We start from the raw sequence: 25,746 nt of genomic DNA on the forward strand, positions 1-25,746 counted from the left end.
ACACAAAAGGTAGATATGCAGTGAGGTGAGTTCACTCAACACAAAAGGTGAGTTCACTCAACCCAAAGGTAGTTATATCCAGTGAGGTGGGTTCACTGAACACAAAAGGAAGATATGCAGTAAGTTGAGTTCACTCAACACAAAAGGTAGTTAGATGCAGTGAGGTGTGTTCACTCAACACAAAGGTAGGTAGATGCAGTGAAGTGGGTTCACTGAACACAAAAGGTAGATATGCAGTGAGGTGAGTTCACTTAACACAAAGGTAGTGAGGTGAGGTGGGTTCACTGAACACAAAAGGTCGATATGCAGTGAGGTGAGTTCACTCAACACAAAAGTTAGATATGCAGTGAGGTGAGTTCACTCAACACAAAAGGTACTTAGATGCAGTCAGATGAGTAGTTATATGCAGTGAGGTGAGTTCACTCAACACAAAAGGTAGATATGCAGTGAGGTGAGTTCACTCAACACAAAGGTCGTTATATGCAGTGAGGTGAGTTCACTCAACCCAAAGGTAATGAGGTGAGGTGGGTTCACTGAACAAAAAAGGTAGATATGCAGTGAGGTGAGTTCACTCAACACAAAAGGTAGATATGCAGTGAGGTGAGTTCACTCAACACAAAAGGTAGTTAGATGCAGTCAGGTGAGTAGTTATATGCAGTGAGGTGGGTTCACTGAACACAAAAGGTAGATATGCAGTAAGTTGAGTTCACTCAACACAAAAGGTAGTTAGATGCAGTGAGGTGTGTTCACCCAACACAAAGGTAGGTAGATGCAGTGAAGTGGGTTCACTGAACACAAAAGGTAGATATGCAGTGAGGTGAGTTCACTCAACACAAAGGTAGTTATATGCAGTGAGGTGAGTTCACTCAACCCAAAGGTAGTGAGGTGAGGTGGGTTCACTGAACACAAAAGGTAGATATGCAGTGAGGTGAGTTCACTCAACACAAAAGGTGTAAACCAACATCCTCCTCTAGTGGTAGACAGGTCATGTGTATGCTCGGTGTGTATTCGACCCCACAAGTGGGGCTTGCACTCTCTTGCAGGTAGCCACTAGTCTGTTTTTAAGTAGCGCTGCTCATTTCCTTGCTATGTACTAATGTAATTCGTTTTTGGTCAGCTGCTTCCACTTAACAGCCATGCTTTTGGTGTATATGCAGAGCTTCTGTTTGGGTTCAAGGTGCGTTTGTAGTTCCTGGGGGGGCTCAGCGCATCTCTGATGGAGGCCATTCGGAGGCGGCCTGGTGTTGCGCTGATCCACCTTTTGCGCAATTTTCAATTTTCGATTTTATTTGATTAGCCGCACCCAGGCTATGCATATACATAGGTTAGGATTTAGTTAGTGTTAGGCCCCTCCCATGGAGGATTGACTTCTTCGCAGTGGGAGGGACGAGTACTTAATAGGTTGCATGCAAGCTGTTAATGGAAACCAACATCCTCCTCTAGTGGTAGACAGGTCATGTGTATGCTCGGTGTGTATTCGACCCCACAAGTGGGGCTTGCACTCTCTTGCAGGTAGCCACTAGTCTGTTTTTAAGTAGCGCTGCTCATTTCCTTGCTATGTACTAATGTAATTCGTTTTTGGTCAGCTGCTCCCACTTAACAGCCATGCTTTTGGTGTATATGCAGAGCTTCTGTTTGGGTTCAAGGTGCGTTTGTAGTTCCTGGGGGGGCTCAGCGCATCTCTGATGGAGGCCATTCGGAGGCGGCCTGGTGTTGCGCTGATCCACCTTTTGCGCAATTTTCAATTTTCAATTTTATTTGATTAGCCGCACCCAGGCTATGCATATACATAGGTTAGGATTTAGTTAGTGTTAGGCCCCTCCCATGGAGGATTGACTTCTTCAGTGAGGTGAGTTCACTCAACACAAAAGGTGAGTTCACTCGACCCAAAGGTAGTTATATGCAGTGAGGTGGGTTCACTGAACACAAAAGGTAGATATGCAGTGAGGTTAGATCACTCAACACAACAGGTAGTTAGATGCAGTGAGGTGAGTTCACTCAACCCAAAGGTAGTGAGGTGAGGTGGGTTCACTGAACACAAAAGGTAGATATGCAGTGAGGTGAGTTCACTCAACACAAAAGGTAGATATGCAGTGAGGTGAGTTCACTCAACACAAAAGGTAGTTAGATGCAGTCAGGTGAGTAGTTATATGCAGTGAGGTGAGTTCACTCAACACAAAAGGTAGATATGCAGTGAGGTGAGTTCACTCAACACAAAGGTCGTTATATGCAGTGAGGTGAGTTCACTCAACCCAAAGGTAGTTATATGCAGTGAGGTGGGTTCACTGAACACAAAAGGTAGATATGCAGTGAGGTGAGTTCACTCAACACAAAAGGTGAGTTCACTCAACCCAAAGGTAGTTATATGCAGTGAGGTGGGTTCACTGAACACAAAAGGTAGATATGCAGTAAGTTGAGTTCACTCAACACAAAAGGTAGTTAGATGCAGTGAGGTGTGTTCACTCAACACAAAGGTAGGTAGATGCAGTGAAGTGGGTTCACTGAACACAAAAGGTAGATATGCAGTGAGGTGAGTTCACTCAACACAAAGGTAGTTATATGCAGTGAGGTGAGTTCACTCAACCCAAAGGTAGTGAGGTGAGGTGGGTTCACTGAACACAAAAGGTAGATATGCAGTGAGGTGAGTTCACTCAACACAAAAGTTAGATATGCAGTGAGGTGAGTTCACTCAACACAAAAGGTACTTAGATGCAGTCAGGTGACTAGTTATATGCAGTGAGGTGAGTTCACTCAACACAAAAGGTAGATATGCAGTGAGGTGAGTTCACTTAACACAAAGGTCGTTATATGCAGTGAGGTGAGTTCACTCAACACAAAAGGTAGTTATATGCAGAGAGGTGAGTTCACTCAACACAAAGGTAGTTATATGCAGTGAGGTAAGTTCACTCAACCCAAAGGTAGTTATATGCAGTGAGGTGGGTTCACTGAACACAAAAGGTAGATATGCAGTGAGGTGAGTTCACTCAACACAAAAGGTGAGTTCACTCAACTCAAAGGTAGTTATATGCAGTGAGGTGGGTTCACTGAACACAAAAGGTAGATATGCAGTGAGGTGAGTTCACTCAACACAAAAGGTAGTTAGATGCAGTGAGGTGTGTTCACTCAACACAAAGGTAGGTAGATGCAGTGAGGTGGGTTCACTGAACACAAAAGGTAGATATGCAGTGAGGTGAGTTCACTCAACACAAAGGTAGTGAGGAGAGGTGGGTTCACTGAACACAAAAGGTAGATATGCAGTGAGGGGAGTTCACTCAACACAAAAGTTAGATATGCAGTGAGGTGAGTTCACTCAACACAAAAAGTAGTTAGATGCAGTCAGGTGAGTAGTTATATGCAGTGAGGTGCGTTCACTCAACACAAAGGTCGTTATATGCAGTGAGGTGAGTTCACTCAACACAAAAGGTAGATATGCAGTGAGGTGAGTTCACTGAACACAAAAGGTAGTTATATGCAGAGAGGTAAGTTCACTCAACACAAAGGTAGTTATATGCAGTGAGGTGAGTTCACTCAACACGAAAAGTAGTTAGATGCAGTCAGGTGAGTAGTTATATGCAGTGAGGTGAGTTCACTCAACACAAAAGGTACATATGCAGTGAGGTGAATTCACTCAACACAAAGGTCGTTATATGCAGTGAGGTGAGTTCACTCAACACAAAAGGTAGATATGCAGTGAGGTGAGTTCACTGAACACAAAAGGTAGTTATATGCAGTGAGGTGAGTTCACTTAACACAAAGGTCGTTATATGCAGTGAGGTGAGTTCACTCAACACAAAAGGTAGATATGCAGTGGGGTGAGTTCACTGAACACAAAAGGTAGTTATATGCAGTGAGGTGAGTTCACTCAACCCAAAGGTAGTTATATGCAGTGAGGTGTGTTCACTGAACACAAAAGGTAGATATGCAGGGAGGTGCGTTCACTCATCACAAAGGTCGTTATATGCAGTGAGGTGAGTTCACTCAACACAAAAGGTAGATATGCAGTGAGGTGAGTTCACTGAACACAAAAGGTAGTTATATTCAGAGAGGTGAGTTCACTCAATCCAAACGTAGTTATATGCAGTGAGGTGGGTTCACTGAACACAAAAGGTAGATATGCAGTGAGGTGAGTTCACTCAACACAAAAGGTGAGTTCACTAGACCCAAAGGTAGTTATATGCAGTGAGGTGGGTTCACTGAACACAAAAGGTAGATATGCAGTGAGGTGAGTTCACTCAACACAAAATGTAGTTAGATGCACTGAGGTGAGTTCACTCAACACAAAGGTAGGTAGATGCAGTGAGGTGGGTTCACTGAACACAAAAGGTAAATATGCAGTGAGGTTAGTTCACTCAACACAAAGGTAGTTATATGCAGTCAGGTGAGTTCACTCAACCCAAAGGTAGTGAGGTGAGGTGGGTTCACTGAACACAAAAGGTAGATATGCAGTGAGGTGAGTTCACTCAACACAAAAGGTAGTTAGATGTAGTCAGGTGAGTAGTTATATGCAGTGAGGTGAGTTCACTCGACACAAAAGGTAGATATGCAGTGAGGTGAGTTCACTCAACACAAAGGTAGTTATATGCAGTGAGCTGAGTTCACTCAACCCAAAGGTAGTGAGGTGAGGTGGGTTCACTGAACACAAAAGGTAGATATGCAGTGAGGTGAGTTCACTCAACACAAAAGGTAGATATGCAGTGAGGTGAGTTCACTCAACACAAAAGGTAGTTAGATGCAGTCAGGTGATTAGTTATATGCAGTGAGGTGAGTTCACTCAACACAAAAGGTAGATATGCAGTGAGGTGAGTTCACTCAACACAAAGGTCGTTATATGCAGTGAGGTGAGTTCACTCAACACAAAAGGTAGATATGCAGTGAGGTGAGTTCACTGAATACAAAAGGTAGTTATATGCAGAGAGGTGAGTTCACTAAACACAAAGGTAGTTATATGCAGTGAGGTGAGTTCACTCAACCCAAAGGTAGTTATATGCAGTGAGGTGGGTTCACTGAACACAAAAGGAAGATATGCAGTGAGGTGAGTTCACTCAACACAAAAGGTGAGTTCACTCAACCCAAAGGTAGTTATATGCAGTGAGGTGGGTTCACTGAACACAAAAGGTAGATATGCAGTGAGGTGCGTTCACTCAACACAAAGGTCGTTATATGCAGTGAGGTGAGTTCACTCAACACAAAAGGTAGATATGCAGTGAGGTGGGTTCACTGAACACAAAAGGTAGATATGCAGTGAGGTGAGTTCACTCAACACAAAAGGTGAGTTCACTCGACCCAAAGGTAGTTATATGCAGTGAGGTGGGTTCACTGAACACAAAAGGTAGATATGCAGTGAGGTTAGATCACTCAACACAAAAGGTAGTTAGATGCAGTAAGGTGAGTTCACTCAACACAAAGGTAGGTATGTGCAGTGAGGTGGGTTCACTGAACACAAAAGGTAGATATGCAGTGAGGTGAGTTCACTCAACACAAAGGTAGTTATATGCAGTGAGGTGAGTTCACTCAACCCAAAGGTAGTAAGGTGAGGTGGGTTAACTGAACACAAAAGGTAGATATGCAGTGAGGTAAGTTCACTCAACACAAAAGGTAGATATGCAGTGAGGTGAGTTCACTCAACACAAAAGGTAGTTAGATGCAGTCAGGTGAGTAGTTATATGCAATGAGGTGAGTTCACTGAACACAAAAGGTAGATATGCAGTGAGGTGAGTTCACTCAACACAAAGGTTGTTATCTGCAGTGAGGTGAGTTCACTCAACACAAAAGGTAGATATGCAGTGAGGTGAGTTCACTGAACACAAAAGGTAGTTATATGCAGAGAGGTGAGTTCACTCAACACAAAGGTAGTTATATGCAGTGAGGTGAGTTCATTTAACCCAAAGGTAGTTATATGCAGTGAGGTGGGTTCACTGAACACAAAAGGTAGATATGCAGTGAGGTGAGTTCACTCAACACAAAAGGTGAGTTCACTCAACCCAAAGGCAATTATATGCAGTGAGGTGGGTTCACTGAACACAAAAGGTAGATATGCAGTAAGTTGAGTTCACTCAACACAAAAGGTAGTTAGATGCAGTGAGGTGTGTTCACTCAACACAAAGGTAGGTAGATGCAGTGAAGTGGGTTCACTGAACACAAAAGGTAGATATGCAGTGAGGTGAGTTCACTCAACACAAAGGTAGTTATATGCAGTGAGGTGAGTTCACTCAACACAAAGGTAGTGAGGTGAGGTGGGTTCACTGAACACAAAAGGTAGATATGCAGTGAGGTGAGTTCACTCAACACAAAAGTTAGATATGCAGTGAGATGAGTTCACTCAACACAAAAGGTACTTAGATGCAGTCAGGTGAGTAGTTATATGCAGTGAGGTGAGTTCACTCAACCCAAAAGGTAGATATGCAGTGAGGTGAGTTCACTCAACACAAAAGGTAGATATGAAGTGAGGTGAGTTCACTTAACACAAAGGTCGTTATATGCAGTGAGGTGAGTTCACTCAACACAAAAGGTAGATATGCAGTGAGGTGAGTTCACTGAACAGAAAAGGTAGATATGCAGTGAGGTGAGTTCACTCAACACAAAGGTAGTTATATGCAGTGAGCTGAGTTCACTCAACCCAAAGGTAGTGAGGTGAGGTGGGTTCACTGAACACAAAAGGTAGATATGCAGTGAGGTGAGTTCACTCAACACAAAAGGTAGATATGCAGTGAGGTGAGTTCACTCAACACAAAAGGTAGTTAGATGCAGTCAGGTGAGTAGTTATATGCAGTGAGGTGAGTTCACTCAACACAAAAGGTAGATATGCAGTGAGGTGAGTTCACTGAAAACAAAAAGTAGTTATATGCAGAGAGGTGAGTTCACTCAACACAAAAGTAGTTATATGCAGTGAGGTGAGTTCACTCAACCCAAAGGTAGTTATATGCAGTGAGGTGGGTTCACTGAACACAAAAGGAAGATATGCAGTGAGGTGAGTTCACTCAACACAAAAGGTGAGTTCACTCAACCCAAAGGTAGTTATATGCAGTGAGGTGGGTTCACTGAACACAAAAGGTAGATATGCAGTGAGGTGCGTTCACTCAACACAAAGGTCGTTATATGCAGTGAGGTGAGTTCACTCAACACAAAAGGTAGATATGCAGTGAGGTGAGTTCACTGAACACAAAAGGTAGTTATATGCAGAGAGGTGAGTTTACTCAACACAAAAGTAGTTATATGCAGTGAGGTGAGTTCACTCGACCCAAAGGTAGCTATATGCAGTGAGTTGGGTTCACTGAACACAAAAGGTAGATATGCAGTGAGGTTAGATCACTCAACACAAAAGGTAGTTAGATGCAGTGAGGTGAGTTCACTCAACACAAAGGTAGGTAGATGCAGTGAGGTGGGTTCACTGAACACAAAAGGTAGATATGCAGTGAGGTGAGTTCACTCAACACAAAGGTAGTTATATGCAGTGAGGTGAGTTCACTCAACCCAAAGGTAGTGAGGTGAGGTGGGGTCACTGAACACAAAAGGTAGATATGCAGTGAGGTGAGTTCACTCAACACAAAAGGTAGATATGCAGTGAGGTGAGTTCACTCAACACAAAAGGTAGTTAGATGCAGTCAGGTGAGTAGTTATATGCAGTGAGGTGAGTTCACTTAACACAAAAGGTAGATATGCAGTGAGGTGAGATCACTCAACACAAAGGTCGTTATATGCAGTGAGGTGAGTTCACTCAACACAAAAGGTAGATATGCAGTGAGGTGAGTTCACTGAACACAAAAGGTAGTTATATGCACAGAGGTGAGTTCACTCAACACAAAGGTAGTTATATGCAGTGAGGTGAGTTCACTCAACCCAAAGGTAGTTATATGCAGTTAGGTGGCTTCACTCAACACAAAAGGTAGATATGCAGTGAGGTGAGTTCACTCAACACAAAAGGTGAGTTCACTCAACCCAAAGGTAGTTATATGCAGTGAGGTGGGTTCACTGAACACAAAAGGTAGATATGCAGTAAGTTGAGTTCACTCAACACAAAAGGTAGTTAGATGCAGTGAGGTGTGTTCACTCAACACAAAGGTAGGTAGATGCAGTGAAGTGGGTTCACTGAACACAAAAGGTAGATATGCAGTGAGGTGAGTTCACTCAACACAAAGGTAGTTATATGCAGTGAGGTGAGTTCACTCAACCCAAAGGTAGTGAGGTGAGGTGGGTTCACTGAACACAAAAGGTAGATATGCAGTGAGGTGAGTTCACTGAACACAAAAGGTAGTTATATGCACAGAGGTGAGTTCACTCAACACAAAGGTAGTTATATGCAGTGAGGTGAGTTCACTCAACCCAAAGGTAGTTATATGCAGTGAGGTTTGTTCACTGAACACAAAAGGAAGATATGCAGTGAGGTGAGTTCACTCAACACAAAAGGTGAGTTCACTCAACCCAAAGGTGGTTATATGCAGTGAGGTGGGTTTCATTGAACACAAAAGGTAGATATGCAGTGAGGTGAGTTCACTCAACACAAAAGGTAGATATGCAGTGAGGTGATTTCACTGAACACAAAAGGTAGTTATATGCAGAGAGGTGAGTTCACTCAACACAAAGGTAGTTATATGCAGTAAGGTGAGTTCACTCAACCCAAAGGTAGTTATATGCAGTTAGGTGGGTTCACTGAACACAAAAGGTAGATATGCAGTGAGGTGAGTTCACTCAACACAAAAGGTGAGTTCACTCAACCCAAAGGTAGTTATATGCAGTGAGGTGGGTTCACTGAACACAAAAGGTAGATATGCAGTAAGTTGAGTTCACTCAACACAAAAGGTAGTTAGATGCAGTGAGGTGTGTTCACTCAACACAAAGGTAGGTAGATGCAGTGAAGTGGGTTGACTGAACACAAAAGGTACATATGCAGTGAGGTGAGTTCACTCAACACAAAAGTTAGATATGCAGTGAGGTGAGTTCACTCAACACAAAAGGTACTTAGATGCAGTCAGATGAGTAGTTATATGCAGTGAGGTGAGTTCACCCAACACAAAGGTAGGTAGATGCAGTGAAGTGGGTTCACTGAACACAAAAGGTAGATATGCAGTGAGGTGAGTTCACTCAACACAAAAGTTAGATATGCAGTGAGATGAGTTCACTCAACACAAAAGGTACTTAGATGCAGTCAGGTGAGTAGTTATATGCAAAGAGGTGAGTTCACTCAACACAAAAGGTAGATATGCAGTGAGGTGAGTTCACTCAACACAACAGGTAGATATGAAGTGAGGTGAGTTCACTTAACACAAAGGTCGTTATATGCAGTGAGGTGAGTTCACTCAACACAAAAGGTAGATATGCAGTGAGGTGAGTTCACTGAACACAAAAGGTAGATATGCAGTGAGCTGAGTTCACTCAACACAAAAGGTAGTTAGATGCAGTCAGGTGAGTAGTTATATGCAGTGAGGTGAGTTCACTCAACACAAAAGGTAGATATGCAGTGAGGTGAGTTCACTCAACACAAAGGTCGTTATATGCAGTGAGGTGGGTTCACTGAACACAAAGGGTAGATATGCAGTGAGGTGCGTTCACTCAACACAAAGGTCGTTATATGCAGTGAGGTGAGTTCACTCAACACAAAAGGTAGATATGCAGTGAGGTGAGTTCACTGAACACAAAAGGTAGTTATATGCAGAGAGGTGAGTTTACTCAACACAAAGGTAGTTATATGCAGTGAGGTGAGTTCACTCGACCCAAAGGTAGTTATATGCAGTGAGTTGGGTTCAATGAACACAAAAGGTAGATATGCAGTGAGGTTAGATCACTCAACACAAAAGGTAGTTAGATGCAGTGAGGTGAGTTCACTCAACACAAAGGTAGGTAGATGCAGTGAGGTGGGTTCACTGAACACAAAAGGTAGATATGCAGTGAGGTGAGTTCACTCAACACAAAGGTAGTTATATGCAGTGAGGTGAGTTCACTCAACCCAAAGGTAGTGAGGTGAGGTGGGTTCACTGAACACAAAAGGTAGATATGCAGTGAGGTGAGTTCACTCAACACAAAAGGAAGATATGCAGTGAGGTGAGTTCACTCAACACAAAAGGTAGTTAGATGCAGTCAGGTGAGTAGTTATATGCAGTGAGGTGAGTTCATTCAACACAAAAGGTAGATATGCAGTGAGGTGAGTTCACTCAACACAAAGGTCGTTATATGCAGTGAGGTGAGTTCACTCAACACAAAAGGTAGATATGCAGTGAGGTGAGTTCACTGAACACAAAAGGTAGTTATATGCAGAGAGGTGAGTTCACTCAACACAAAGGTAGTTATATGCAGTGAGGTGAGTTCACTCAACCCAAAGGTAGTTATATGCAGTTAGGTGGGTTCACTGAACACAAAAGGTAGATATGCAGTGAGGTGAGTTCACTCAACACAAAAGGTGAGTTCACTCAACCCAAAGGTAGTTATATGCAGTGAGGTGGGTTCACTGAACACAAAAGGTAGATATGCAGTAAGTTGAGTTCACTCAACACAAAAGGTAGTTAGATGCAGTGAGGTGTGTTCACTCAACACAAAGGTAGGTAGATGCAGTGAAGTGTGTTCACTGAACACAAAAGGTAGATATGCAGTGAGGTGAGTTCACTCAACCCAAAGGTAGTGAGGTGAGGTGGGTTCACTGAACACAAAAGGTAGATATGCAGTGAGGTGAGTTCACTCAACACAAAGGTAGTTATATGCAGTGAGGTGAGTTCACTCAACCCAAAGGTAGTTATATGCAGTGAGGTTTGTTCACTGAACACAAAAGGAAGATATGCAGTGAGGTGAGTTCACTCAACACAAAAGGTGAGTTCACTCAACCCAAAGGTGGTTATATGCAGTGAGGTGGGTTTCATTGAACACAAAAGGTTGATATGCAGTGAGGTGCGTTCACTCAACACAAAGGTCGTTATATGCAGTGAGGTGAGTTCACTCAACACAAAAGGTAGATATGCAGTGAGGTGATTTCACTGAACACAAAAGGTAGTTATATGCAGTGAGGTGAGTTCACTCAACCCAAAGGTAGTTATATGCAGTTAGGTGGGTTCACTGAACACAAAAGGTAGATATGCAGTGAGGTGAGTTCACTCAACACAAAAGGTGAGTTCACTCAACCCAAAGGTAGTTATATGCAGTGAGGTGGGTTCACTGAACACAAAAGGTAGATATGCAGTAAGTTGAGTTTACTCAACACAAAAGGTAGTTAGATGCAGTGAGGTGTGTTCACTCAACACAAAGGTAGGTAGATGCAGTGAAGTGGGTTCACTGAACACAAAAGGTAGATATGCAGTGAGGTGAGTTCACTCAACACAAAGGTAGTGAGGTGAGGTGGGTTCACTGAACACAAAAGGTAGATATGCAGTGAGGTGAGTTCACTCAACACAAAAGTTAGATATGCAGTGAGGTGAGTTCACTCAACACAAAAGGTACTTAGATGCAGTCAGATGAGTAGTTATATGCAGTGAGGTGAGTTCACTCAACACAAAAGGTAGATATGCAGTGAGGTGAGTTCACTCAACCCAAAGGTAATGAGGTGAGGTGGGTTCACTGAACAAAAAAGGTAGATATGCAGTGAGGTGAGTTCACTCAACACAAAAGGTAGATATGCAGTGAGGTGAGTTCACTCAACACAAAAGGTAGTTAGATGCAGTCAGGTGAGTAGTTATATGCAGTGAGGTGGGTTCACTGAACACAAAAGGTAGATATGCAGTAAGTTGAGTTCACTCAACACAAAAGGTAGTTAGATGCAGTGGGGTGTGTTCACCCAACACAAAGGTAGGTAGATGCAGTGAAGTGGGTTCACTGAACACAAAAGGTAGATATGCAGTGAGGTGAGTTCACTTAACACAAAGGTAGTTATATGCAGTGAGGTGAGTTCACTCAACCCAAAGGTAGTGAGGTGAGGTGGGTTCACTGAACACAAAAGGTAGATATGCAGTGAGGTGAGTTCACTCAACACAAAAGTTAGATATGCAGTGAGATGAGTTCACTCAACACAAAAGGTACTTAGATGCAGTCAGGTGAGTAGTTATATGCAAAGAGGTGAGTTCACTCAACACAAAAGGTAGATATGCAGTGAGGTGAGTTCACTCAACACAAAAGGTAGATATGAAGTGAGGTGAGTTCACTTAACACAAAGGTCGTTATATGCAGTGAGGTGAGTTCACTCAACACAAAAGGTAGATATGCAGTGAGGTGAGTTCACTGAACACAAAAGGTAGATATGCAGTGAGGTGAGTTCACTCAACACAAAGGTAGTTATATGCAGTGAGCTGAGTGCACTCAACCCAAAGGAAGTGAGGTGAGGTGGGTTCACTGAACACAAAAGGTAGATATGCAGTGAGTTGAGTTCACTGAACACAAAAGGTAGATATGCAGTGAGGCGAGTTCACTCAACAGAAAAGGTAGTTAGATGCAGTCAGGTGAGTAGTTATATGCAGTGAGGTGAGTTCACTCAACACAAAAGGTAGATATGCAGTGAGGTGAGTTCACTCAACACAAAGGTCGTTATATGCAGTGAGGTGAGTTCACTCAACACAAAAGGTAGATATGCAGTGAGGTGAGTTCACTGAATACAAAAGGTAGTTATATGCAGAGAGGTGAGTTCACTCAACACAAAGGTAGTTATATGCAGTGAGGTGAGTTCACTCAACCAAAAGGTAGTTATATGCAGTGAGGTGGGTTCACTGAACACAAAAGGAAGATATGCAGTGAGGTGAGTTCACTCAACACAAAAGGTGAGTTCACTCAACCCAAAGGTAGTTATATGCAGTGAGGTGGGTTCACTGAACACAAAGGGTTGATATGCAGTGAGGTGCGTTCACTCAACACAAAGGTCGTTATATGCAGTGAGGTGAGTTCATTTAACACAAAAGGTAGATATGCAGTGAGGTGAGTTCACTGAACACAAAAGGTAGTTATATGCAGAGAGGTGAGTTTACTCAACACAAAGGTAGTTATATGCAGTGAGGTGAGTTCACTCGACCCAAAGGTAGTTATATGCAGTGAGTTGGGTTCACTGAACACAAAAGGTAGATATGCAGTGAGGTTAGATCACTCAACACAAAAAGGTAGTTAGATGCAGTGAGGTGAGTTCACTCAACACAAAGTAGGTAGATGCAGTGAGGTGGGTTCACTGAACACAAAAGGTAGATATGCAGTGAGGTGAGTTCACTCAACACAAAGGTAGTTATATGCAGTGAGGTGAGTTCACTCAACCCAAAGGTAGTGAGGTGAGGTGGGTTCACTGAACACAAAAGGTAGATATGCAGTGAGGTGAGTTCACTCAACACAAAAGGTAGATATGCAGTGAGGTGAGTTCACTCAACACAAAAGGTAGTTAGATGCAGTCAGGTGAGTAGTTATATGCAGTGAGGTGAGTTCATTCAACACAAAAGGTAGATATGCAGTGAGGTGAGTTCACTCAACACAAAGGTCGTTATATGCAGTGAGGTGAGTTCACTCAACACAAAAGGTAGATATGCAGTGAGGTGAGTTCACTGAACACAAAAGGTAGTTATATGCAGAGAGGTGAGTTTACTCAACACAAAGGTAGTTATATGCAGTGAGGTGAGTTCACTCAACCCAAAGGTAGTTATATGCAGTGAGGTTTGTTCACTGAACACAAAAGAAAGATATGCAGTGAGGTGAGTACACTCAACACAAAAGGTGAGTTCACTCAACCCAAAGGTGGTTATATGCAGTGAGGTGGGTTCACTGAACACAAAAGGTAGATATGCAGTGAGGTGCGTTCACTCAACACAAAGGTCGTTATATGCAGTGAGGTGAGTTCACTCAACCCAAAGGTAGTTATATGCAGTGAGGTTTGTTCACTGAACACAAAAGTTAGATATGCAGTGAGGTGAGTTCACTCAACACAAAAGGTGAGTTCACTCAACCCAAAGGTAGTTATATGCAGTGAGGTGGGTTCACTGAACACAAAAGGTAGATATGCAGTAAGTTGAGTTCACTCAACACAAAAGGTAGTTAGATGCAGTGAGGTGTGTTCACTCAACACAAAGGTAGGTAGATGCAGTGAAGTGGGTTCACTGAACACAAAAGGTAGATATGCAGTGAGGTGAGTTCACTCAACACAAAGGTAGTGAGGTGAGGTGGGTTCACTGAACACAAAAGGTAGATATGCAGTGAGGTGAGTTCACTCAACACAAAAGTTAGATATGCAGTGAGGTGAGTTCACTCAACACAAAAGGTACTTAGATGCAGTCAGATGAGTAGTTATATGCAGTGAGGTGAGTTCACTCAACACAAAAGGTAGATATGCAGTGAGGTGAGTTCACTCAACCCAAAGGTAATGAGGTGAGGTGGGTTCACTGAACAAAAAAGGTAGATATGCAGTGAGGTGAGTTCACTCAACACAAAAGGTAGATATGCAGTGAGGTGAGTTCACTCAACACAAAAGGTAGTTAGATGCAGTCAGGTGAGTAGTTATATGCAGTGAGGTGGGTTCACTGAACACAAAAGGTAGATATGCAGTAAGTTGAGTTCACTCAACACAAAAGGTAGTTAGATGCAGTGGGGTGTGTTCACCCAACACAAAGGTAGGTAGATGCAGTGAAGTGGGTTCACTGAACACAAAAGGTAGATATGCAGTGAGGTGAGTTCACTTAACACAAAGGTAGTTATATGCAGTGAGGTGAGTTCACTCAACCCAAAGGTAGTGAGGTGAGGTGGGTTCACTGAACACAAAAGGTAGATATGCAGTGAGGTGAGTTCACTCAACACAAAAGTTAGATATGCAGTGAGATGAGTTCACTCAACACAAAAGGTACTTAGATGCAGTCAGGTGAGTAGTTATATGCAAAGAGGTGAGTTCACTCAACACAAAAGGTAGATATGAAGTGAGGTGAGTTCACTTAACACAAAGGTCGTTATATGCAGTGAGGTGAGTTCACTCAACACAAAAGGTAAATATGCAGTGAGGTGAGTTCACTGAACACAAAAGGTAGATATGCAGTGAGGTGAGTTCACTCAACACAAAGGTAGTTATATGCAGTGAGCTGAGTGCACTCAACCCAAAGGAAGTGAGGTGAGGTGGGTTCACTGAACACAAAAGGTAGATATGCAGTGCGTTGAGTTCACTGAACACAAAAGGTAGATATGCAGTGAGGTGAGTTCACTCAACACAAAAGGTAGTTAGATGCAGTCAGGTGAGTAGTTATATGCAGTGAGGTGAGTTCACTCAACACAAAAGGTAGATATGCAGTGAGGTGAGTTCACTCAACACAAAGGTCGTTATATGCAGTGAGGTGAGTTCACTCAACACAAAAGGTAGATATGCAGTGAGGTGAGTTCACTGAATACAAAAGGTAGTTATATGCAGAGAGGTGAGTTCACTCAACACAAAGGTAGTTATATGCAGTGAGGTGAGTTCACTCAACCAAAAGGTAGTTATATGCAGTGAGGTGGGTTCACTGAACACAAAAGGAAGATATGCAGTGAGGTGAGTTCACTCAACACAAAAGGTGAGTTCACTCAACTCAAAGGTAGTTATATGCAGTGAGGTGGGTTCACTGAACACAAAGGGTTGATATGCAGTGAGGTGCGTTCACTCAACACAAAGGTCGTTATATGCAGTGAGGTGAGTTCACTCAACACAAAAGGTAGATATGCAGTGAGGTGAGTTCACTGAACACAAAAGGTAGTTATATGCAGAGAGGTGAGTTTACTCAACACAAAGGTAGTTATATGCAGTGAGGTGAGTTCACTCGACCCAAAGGTAGTTATATGCAGTGAGTTGGGTTCACTGAACACAAAAGGTAGATATGCAGTGAGGTTAGATCACTCAACACAAAAAGGTAGTTAGATGCAGTGAGGTGAGTTCACTCAACACAAAGGTAGGTAGATGCAGTGAGGTGGGTTCACTGAACACAAAAGGTAGATATGCAGTGAGGTGAGTTCACTCAACACAAAGGTAGTTATATGCAGTGAGGTGAGTTCACTCAACCCAAAGGTAGTGAGGTGAGGTGGGTTCACTGAACACAAAAGGTAGATATGCAGTGAGGTGAGTTCACTCAACACAAAAGGTAGATATGCAGTGAGGTGAGTTCACTCAACACAAAAGGTAGTTAGATGCAGTCAGGTGAGTAGTTATATGCAGTGAGGTGAGTTCATTCAACACAAAAGGTAGATATGCAGTGAGGTGAGTTCACTCAACACAAAGGTCGTTATATGCAGTGAGGTGAGTTCACTCAACACAAAAGGTAGATATGCAGTGAGGTGAGTTCACTGAACACAAAAGGTAGTTATATGCACAGAGGTGAGTTCACTCAACACAAAGGTAGTTATATGCAGTGAGGTGAGTTCACTCAACCCAAAGGTAGTTATATGCAGTGAGGTTTGTTCACTGAACACAAAAGGAAGATATGCAGTGAGGTGAGTACACTCAACCCAAAGGTGGTTATATGCAGTGAGGTGGGTTCACTGAACACAAAAGGTAGATATGCAGTGAGGTGCGTTCACTCAACACAAAGGTTGTTATATGCAGTGAGGTGAGTTCACTCAACACAAAAGGGAGATATGCAGTGAGGTGAGTTCACTGAACTCAAAAGGTAGTTATATGCAGAGAGGTGAGTTCACTCAACACAAAGGTAGTTATATGCAGTGAGGTGAGTTCACTCAACCCAAAGGTAGTTATATGCAGTTAGGTGGGTTCACTGAACACAAAAGGTAGATATGCAGTGAGGTGAGTTCACCCAACACAAAAGGTGAGTTCACTCAACCCAAAGGTAGTTATATGCAGTGAGGTGGGTTCACTGAACACAAAAGGTAGATATGCAGTAAGTTGAGTTCACTCAACACAAAAGGTAGTTAGATGCAGAGAGGTGAGTTCACTCAACACAAAGGTAGTTATATGCAGTGAGGTGAGTTCACTCAACCCAAAGGTAGTGAGGTGAGGTGGGTTCACTGAACACAAAAGGTAGATATGCAGTGAGGTGAGTTCACTCAACACAAAAGGTAGATATGCAGTGAGGTGAGTTCACTCAACACAAAGGTCGTTATATGCAGTGAGGTGAGTTCACTTAACACAAAAGGTAGATATGCAGTGAGGTGAGTTCACTGAATACAAAAGGTAGTTATATGCAGAGAGGTGAGTTCACTCAACACAAAGGTAGTTAGATGCAGTCAGGTGAGTAGTTATATGCAGTGAGGTGAGTTCACTCAACACAAAAGGTAGATATGCAGTGAGGTGAGTTCACTCAACACAAAGGTAGTTATATGCAGTGAGCTGAGTTCACTCAACACAAAGGTAATGAGGTGAGGTGGGTTCACTGAACACAAAAGGTAGATATGCAGTGAGGTGAGTTCACTCAACACAAAAGGTAGATATGCAGTGAGGTGAGTTCACTCAACACAAAAGGTAGTTAGATGCAGTCAGGTGAGTAGTTATATGCAGTGAGGTGGGTTCACTGAACACAAAAGGTAGATATGCAGGGAGGTGCGTTCACTCATCACAAAGATCGTTATATGCAGTGAGGTGAGTTCACTCAACAAAAAAGGTAGATATGCAGTGAGGTGAGTTCACTGAACACAAAAGGTAGTTATATGCAGAGAGGTGAGTTCACTCAACCCAAAGGTAGTTATATGCAGTGAGGTGGGTTCACTGAACACAAAAGGTAGATATGCAGTGAGGTGAGTTCACTCAACACAAAAGGTGAGTTCACTCAACCCAGAGGTAGTTATATGCCGTGAGGTGGGTTCACTGAACACAAAAGGTAGATATGCAGTGAGGTGAGTTCACTCAACACAAAATGTAGTTAGATGCAGTGAGGTGAGTTCACTCAACACAAAGGTAGGTAGATGCAGTGAGGTGGGTTCACTGAACACAAAAGGTAGATATGCAGTGAGGTTAGTTCACTCAACACAAAGGTAGTTATATGCAGTCAGGTGAGTTCACTCAACCCAAAGGTAGTGAGGTGAGGTGGGTTCACTGAACACAAAAGGTAGATATGCAGTGAGGTGAGTTCATTCAACACAAAAGGTAGTTAGATGCAGTCAGGTGAGTAGTTATATGCAGTGAGGTGAGTTCACTCAACACAAAAGGTAGATATGCAGTGAGGTGAGTTCACTCAACACAAAGGTTGTGAGGTGAGGTGGGTTCACTGAACACAAAAGGTAGATATGCAGTGAGGTGAGTTCACTCAACACAAAAGGTAGATATGCAGTGAGGTGAGTTCACTCAACACAAAAGGTAGATATGCAGTGAGGTGAGTTCACTGAACACAAAAGGTAGTTATATGCAGAGAGGTGAGTTCACTCAACACAAAGGTAGTTATATGCAGTGAGGTGAGTTCAGTCAACCCAAAGGTAGTTTTATGCAGTTAGGTGGGTTCACTGAACACAAAAGGTAGATATGCAGTGAGGTGAGTTCACTCAACACAAAAGGTGAGTTCACTCAACCCAAAGGTAGTTATATGCAGTGAGGTGGGTTCACTGAACACAAAAGGTAGATATGCAGTAAGTTGAGTTCACTCAACACAAAAGGTAGTTAGATGCAGTGAGGTGTGTTCACTCAACACAAAGGTAGGTAGATGCAGTGAAGTGGGTTCACTGAACACAAAAGGTAGATATGCAGTGAGGTGAGTTCACTCAACACAAAAGTTAGATATGCAGTGAGGTGAGTTCACTCAACACAAAAGGTACTTAGATGCAGTCAGACGAGTAGTTATATGCAGTGAGGTGAGTTCACTCAACACAAAAGGTAGATATGCAGTGAGGTGAGTTCACTCAACACAAAGGTCGTTATATGCAGTGAGGTGAGTTCACTCAACCCAAAGGTAATGAGGTGAGGTGGGTTCACTGAACACAAAAGGTAGATATGCAGTGAGGTGAGTTCACTCAACACAAAAGGTAGTTAGATGCAGTCAGGTGAGTAGTTATATGCAGTGAGGTGGGTTCACTGAACACAAAAGGTAGATATGCAGTAAGTTGAGTTCACTCAACACAAAAGGTAGTTAAATGCAGTGAGGTGTGTTCACTCAACACAAAGGTAGGTAGATGCAGTGAAGTGGGTTCACTGAACACAAAAGGTAGATATGCAGTGAGGTGAGTTCACTCAACACAAAGGTAGTTATATGCAGTGAGGTGAGTTCACTCAACCCAAAGGTAGTGAGGTGAGGTGGGTTCACTGAACATAAAAGGTAGATATGCAGTGAGGTGCGTTCACTCAACACAAAAGTTAGATATGCAGTGAGATGAGTTCACTCAACACAAAAGGTACTTAGATGCAGTCAGGTGAGTAGTTATATGCAAAGAGGTGAGTTCACTCAACACAAAAGGTAGATATGAAGTGAGGTGAGTTCACTTAACACAAAGGTCGTTATATGCAGTGAGGTGAGTTCACTCAACACAAAAGGTAGATATGCAGTGAGGTGAGTTCACTGAACACAAAAGGTAGTTATATGCAGTGAGGTGAGTTCACTTAACACAAAGGTCGTTATATGCAGTGAGGTGAGTTCACTCAACACAAAAGGTAGATATGCAGTGGGGTGAGTTCACTGAACACAAAAGGTAGTTATATGCAGTGAGGTGAGTTCACTCAACCCAAAGGTAGTTATATGCAGTGAGGTGTGTTCACTGAACACAAAAGGTAGATATGCAGGGAGGTGCGTTCACTCATCACAAAGGTCGTTATATGCAGTGAGGTGAGTTCACTCAACACAAAAGGTAGATATGCAGTGAGGTGAGTTCACTGAACACAAAAGGTAGTTATATTCAGAGAGGTGAGTTCGCTCAATCCAAACGTAGTTATATGCAGTGAGGTGGGTTCACTGAACACAAAAGGTAGATATGCAGTGAGGTGAGTTCACTCAACACAAAAGGTGAGTTCACTAGACCCAAAGGTAGTTATATGCAGTGAGGTGGGTTCACTGAACACAAAAGGTAGATATGCAGTGAGGTGAGTTCACTCAACACAAAATGTAGTTAGATGCACTGAGGTGAGTTCACTCAACACAAAGGTAGGTAGATGCAGTGAGTTGGGTTCACTCAACCCAAAGGTAGTGAGGTGAGGTGGGTTCACTGAACACAAAAGGTAGATATGCAGTGAGGTTAGTTCACTCAACACAAAGGTAGTTATATGCAGTCAGGTGAGTTCACTCAACCCAAAGGTAGTGAGGTGAGGTGGGTTCACTGAACACAAAAGGTAGATATGCAGTGAGGTGAGTTCACTCAACACAAAAGGTAGTTAGATGTAGTCAGGTGAGTAGTTATATGCAGTGAGGTGAGTTCACTCGACACAAAAGGTAGATATGCAGTGAGGTGAGTTCACTCAACACAAAGGTAGTTATATGCAGTGAGCTGAGTTCACTCAACCCAAAGGTAGTGAGGTGAGGTGGGTTCACTGAACACAAAAGGTAGATATGCAGTGAGGTGAGTTCACTCAACACAAAAGGTAGATATGCAGTGAGGTGAGTTCACTCAACACAAAAGGTAGTTAGATGCAGTCAGGTGATTAGTTATATGCAGTGAGGTGAGTTCACTCAACACAAAAGGTAGATATGCAGTGAGGTGAGTTCACTCAACACAAAGGTCGTTATATGCAGTGAGGTGAGTTCACTCAACACAAAAGGTAGATATGCAGTGAGGTGAGTTCACTGAATACAAAAGGTAGTTATATGCAGAGAGGTGAGTTCACTAAACACAAAGGTAGTTATATGCAGTAAGGTGAGTTCACTCAACCCAAAGGTAGTTATATGCAGTGAGGTGGGTTCACTGAACACAAAAGGAAGATATGCAGTGAGGTGAGTTCACTCAACACAAAAGGTGAGTTCACTCAACCCAAAGGTAGTTATATGCAGTGAGGTGGGTTCACTGAACACAAAAGGTAGATATGCAGTGAGGTGCGTTCACTCAACACAAAGGTCGTTATATGCAGTGAGGTGAGTTCACTCAACACAAAAGGTAGATATGCAGTGAGGTGGGTTCACTGAACACAAAAGGTAGATATGCAGTGAGGTGAGTTCACTCAACACAAAAGGTGAGTTCACTCGACCCAAAGGTAGTTATATGCAGTGAGGTGGGTTCACTGAACACAAAAGGTAGATATGCAGTGAGGTTAGATCACTCAACACAAAAGGTAGTTAGATGCAGTAAGGTGAGTTCACTCAACACAAAGGTAGGTATGTGCAGTGAGGTGGGTTCACTGAACACAAAAGGTAGATATGCAGTGAGGTGAGTTCACTCAACACAAAGGTAGTTATATGCAGTGAGGTGAGTTCACTCAACCCAAAGGTAGTAAGGTGAGGTGGGTTCACTGAACACAAAAGGTAGATATGCAGTGAGGTAAGTTCACTCAACACAAAAGGTAGATATGCAGTGAGGTGAGTTCACTCAACACAAAAGTTAGTTAGATGCAGTCAGGTGAGTAGTTATATGCAATGAGGAGAGTTCACTGAACACAAAAGGTAGATATGCAGTGAGGTGAGTTCACTCAACACAAAGGTTGTTATCTGCAGTGAGGTGAGTTCACTCAACACAAAAGGTAGATATGCAGTGAGGTGAGTTCACTGAACACAAAAGGTAGTTATATGCAGAGAGGTGAGTTCACTCAACACAAAGGTCGTTATATGCAGTGAGGTGAGTTCATTTAACCCAAAGGTAGTTATATGCAGTGAGGTGGGTTCACTGAACACAAAAGGTAGATATGCAGTGAGGTGAGTTCACTCAACACAAAAGGTGAGTTCACTCAACCCAAAGGCAATTATATGCAGTGAGGTGGGTTCACTGAACACAAAAGGTAGATATGCAGTAAGTTGAGTTCACTCAACACAAAAGGTAGTTAGATGCAGTGAGGTGTGTTCACTCAACACAAAGGTAGGTAGATGCAGTGAAGTGGGTTCACTGAACACAAAAGGTAGATATGCAGTGAGGTGAGTTCACTCAACACAAAGGTAGTTATATGCAGTGCGGTGAGTTCACTCAACACAAAGGTAGTGAGGTGAGGTGGGTTCACTGAACACAAAAGGTAGATATGCAGTGAGGTGAGTTCACTCAACACAAAAGTTAGATATGCAGTGAGGTGAGTTCACTCAACCCAAAAGGTAGATATGCAGTGAGGTGAGTTCACTCAACACAAAAGGTAGATATGAAGTGAGGTGAGTTCACTTAACACAAAGGTCGTTATATGCAGTGAGGTGAGTTCACTCAACACAAAAGGTAGATATGCAGTGAGGTGAATTCACTGAACAGAAAAGGTAGATATGCAGTGAGGTGAGTTCACTCAACACAAAGGTAGTTATATGCAGTGAGCTGAGTTCACTCAACCCAAAGGTAGTGAGGTGAGGTGGGTTCACTGAACACAAAAGGTAGATATGCAGTGAGGTGAGTTCACTCAACACAAAAGGTAGATATGCAGTGAGGTGAGTTCACTCAACACAAAAGGTAGTTAGATGCAGTCAGGTGAGTAGTTATATGCAGTGAGGTGAGTTCACTCAACACAAAAGGTAGATATGCAGTGAGGTGAGTTCACTCAACACAAAAGGTAGATATGCAGTGAGGTGAGTTCACTCAACACAAAAGGTAGTTAGATGCAGTCAGGTGAGTAGTTATATGCAGTGAGGTGAGTTCACTCAACACAAAAGGTAGATATGCAGTGAGGTGAGTTCACTGAAAACAAAAAGTAGTTATATGCAGAGAGGTGAGTTCACTCAACACAAAGGTAGTTATATGCAGTGAGGTGAGTTCACTCAACCCAAAGGTAGTTATATGCAGTGAGGTGGGTTCACTGAACACAAAAGGAAGATATGCAGTGAGGTGAGTTCACTCAACACAAAAGGTGAGTTCACTCAACCCAAAGGTAGTTATATGCAGTGAGGTGGGTTCACTGAACACAAAAGGTAGATATGCAGTGAGGTGCGTTCACTCAACACAAAGGTCGTTATATGCAGTGAGGTGAGTTCACTCAACACAAAAGGTAGATATGCAGTGAGGTGAGTTCACTGAACACAAAAGGTAGTTATATGCAGAGAGGTGAGTTTACTCAACACAAAGGTAGTTATATGCAGTGAGGTGAGTTCACTCGACCCAAAGGTAGCTATATGCAGTGAGTTGGGTTCACTGAACACAAAAGGTAGATATGCAGTGAGGTTAGATCACTCAACACAAAAGGTAGTTAGATGCAGTGAGGTGAGTTCACTCAACACAAAGGTAGGTAGATGCAGTGAGGTGGGTTCACTGAACACAAAAGGTAGATATGCAGTGAGGTGAGTTCACTCAACACAAAGGTAGTTATATGCAGTGAGGTGAGTTCACTCAACCCAAAGGTAGTGAGGTGAGGTGGGGTCACTGAACACAAAAGGTAGATATGCAGTGAGGTGAGTTCACTCAACACAAAAGGTAGATATGCAGTGAGGTGAGTTCACTCAACACAAAAGGTAGTTAGATGCAGTCAGGTGAGTAGTTATATGCAGTGAGGTGAGTTCACTTAACACAAAAGGTAGATATGCAGAGAGGTGAGATCACTCAACACAAAGGTCGTTATATGCAGTGAGGTGAGTTCACTCAACACAAAAGGTAGATATGCAGTGAGGTGAGTTCACTGAACACAAAAGGTAGTTATATGCACAGAGGTGAGTTCACTCAACACAAAGGTAGTTATATGCAGTGAGGTGAGTTCACTCAACCCAAAGGTAGTTATATGCAGTTAGGTGGGTTCACTCAACACAAAAGGTAGATATGCAGTGAGGTGAGTGCACTCAACACAAAAGGTGAGTTCACTCAACCCAAAGGTAGTTATATGCAGTGAGGTGGGTTCACTGAACACAAAAGGTAGATATGCAGTAAGTTGAGTTCACTCAACACAAAAGGTAGTTAGATGCAGTGAGGTGTGTTCACTCAACACAAAGGTAGGTAGATGCAGTGAAGTGGGTTCACTGAACACAAAAGGTAGATATGCAGTGAGGTGAGTTCACTCAACACAAAGGTAGTTATATGCAGTGAGGTGAGTTCACTCAACCCAAAGGTAGTGAGGTGAGGTGGGTTCACTGAACACAAAAGGTAGATATGCAGTGAGGTGAGTTCACTGAACACAAAAGGTAGTTATATGCACAGAGGTGAGTTCACTCAACACAAAGGTAGTTATATGCAGTGAGGTGAGTTCACTCAACCCAAAGGTAGTTATATGCAGTGAGGTTTGTTCACTGAACACAAAAGGAAGATATGCAGTGAGGTGAGTTCACTCAACACAAAAGGTGAGTTCACTCAACCCAAAGGTGGTTATATGCAGTGAGGTGGGTTTCATTGAACACAAAAGGTAGATATGCAGTGAGGTGCGTTCACTCAACACAAAGGTCGTTATATGCAGTGAGGTGAGTTCACTCAACACAAAAGGTAGATATGCAGTGAGGTGATTTCACTGAACACAAAAGGTAGTTATATGCAGAGAGGTGAGTTCACTCAACACAAAGGTAGTTATATGCAGTGAGGTGAGTTCACTCAACCCAAAGGTAGTTATATGCAGTTAGGTGGGTTCACTGAACACAAAAGGTAGATATGCAGTGAGGTGAGTTCACTCAACACAAAAGGTGAGTTCACTCAACCCAAAGGTAGTTATATGCAGTGAGGTGGGTTCACTGAACACAAAAGGTAGATATGCAGTAAGTTGAGTTCACTCAACACAAAAGGTAGTTAGATGCAGTGAGGTGTGTTCACTCAACACAAAGGTAGGTAGATGCAGTGAAGTGGGTTCACTGAACACAAAAGGTAGATATGCAGTGAGGTGAGTTCACTCAACACAAAGGTAGTGAGGTGAGGTGGGTTCACTGAACACAAAAGGTAGATATGCAGTGAGGTGAGTTCACTCAACACAAAAGTTAGATATGCAGTGAGGTGAGTTCACTCAACACAAAAGGTACTTAGATGCAGTCAGATGAGTAGTTATATCCAGTGAGGTGAGTTCACTCAACACAAAAGGTAGATATGCAGTGAGGTGAGTTCACTCAACACAAAGGTCGTTATATGCAGTGAGGTGAGTTCACTCAACCCAAAGGTAATGAGGTGAGGTGGGTTCACTGAACAAAAAAAAGGTAGATATGCAGTGAGGTGAGTTCACTCAACACAAAAGGTAGATATGCAGTGAGGTGAGTTCACTCAACACAAAAGGTAGTTAGATGCAGTCAGGTGAGTAGTTATATGCAGTGAGGTGGGTTCACTGAACACAAAAGGTAGATATGCAGTAAGTTGAGTTCACTCAACACAAAAGGTAGTTAGATGCAGTGGGGTGTGTTCACCCAACACAAAGGTAGGTAGATGCAGTGAAGTGGGTTCACTGAACACAAAAGGTAGATATGCAGTGAGGTGAGTTCACTCAACACAAAAGTTAGATATGCAGTGAGATGAGTTCACTCCACACAAAAGGTACTTAGATGCAGTCAGGTGAGTAGTTATATGCAAAGAGGTGAGTTCACTCAACACAAAAGGTAGATATGCAGTGAGGTGAGTTCACTCAACACAAAAGGTAGATATGAAGTGAGGTGAGTTCACTTAACACAAAGGTCGTTATATGCAGTGAGGTGAGTTTACTCAACACAAAAGGTAGATATGCAGTGAGGTGAGTTCACTGAACACAAAAGGTAGATATGCAGTGAGGTGAGTTCACTCAACACAAAAGGTAGTTAGATGCAGTCAGGTGAGTAGTTATATGCAGTGAGGTGAGTTCACTCAACACAAAAGGTAGATATGCAGTGAGGTGAGTTCACTCAACACAAAGGTCGTTATATGCAGTGAGGTGGGTTCACTGAACAC

Source organism: Hyperolius riggenbachi, chromosome 1 (assembly GCF_040937935.1).
Source record: "Hyperolius riggenbachi isolate aHypRig1 chromosome 1, aHypRig1.pri, whole genome shotgun sequence".
NCBI classification, from domain to species: Eukaryota; Metazoa; Chordata; class Amphibia; order Anura; family Hyperoliidae; genus Hyperolius; species Hyperolius riggenbachi.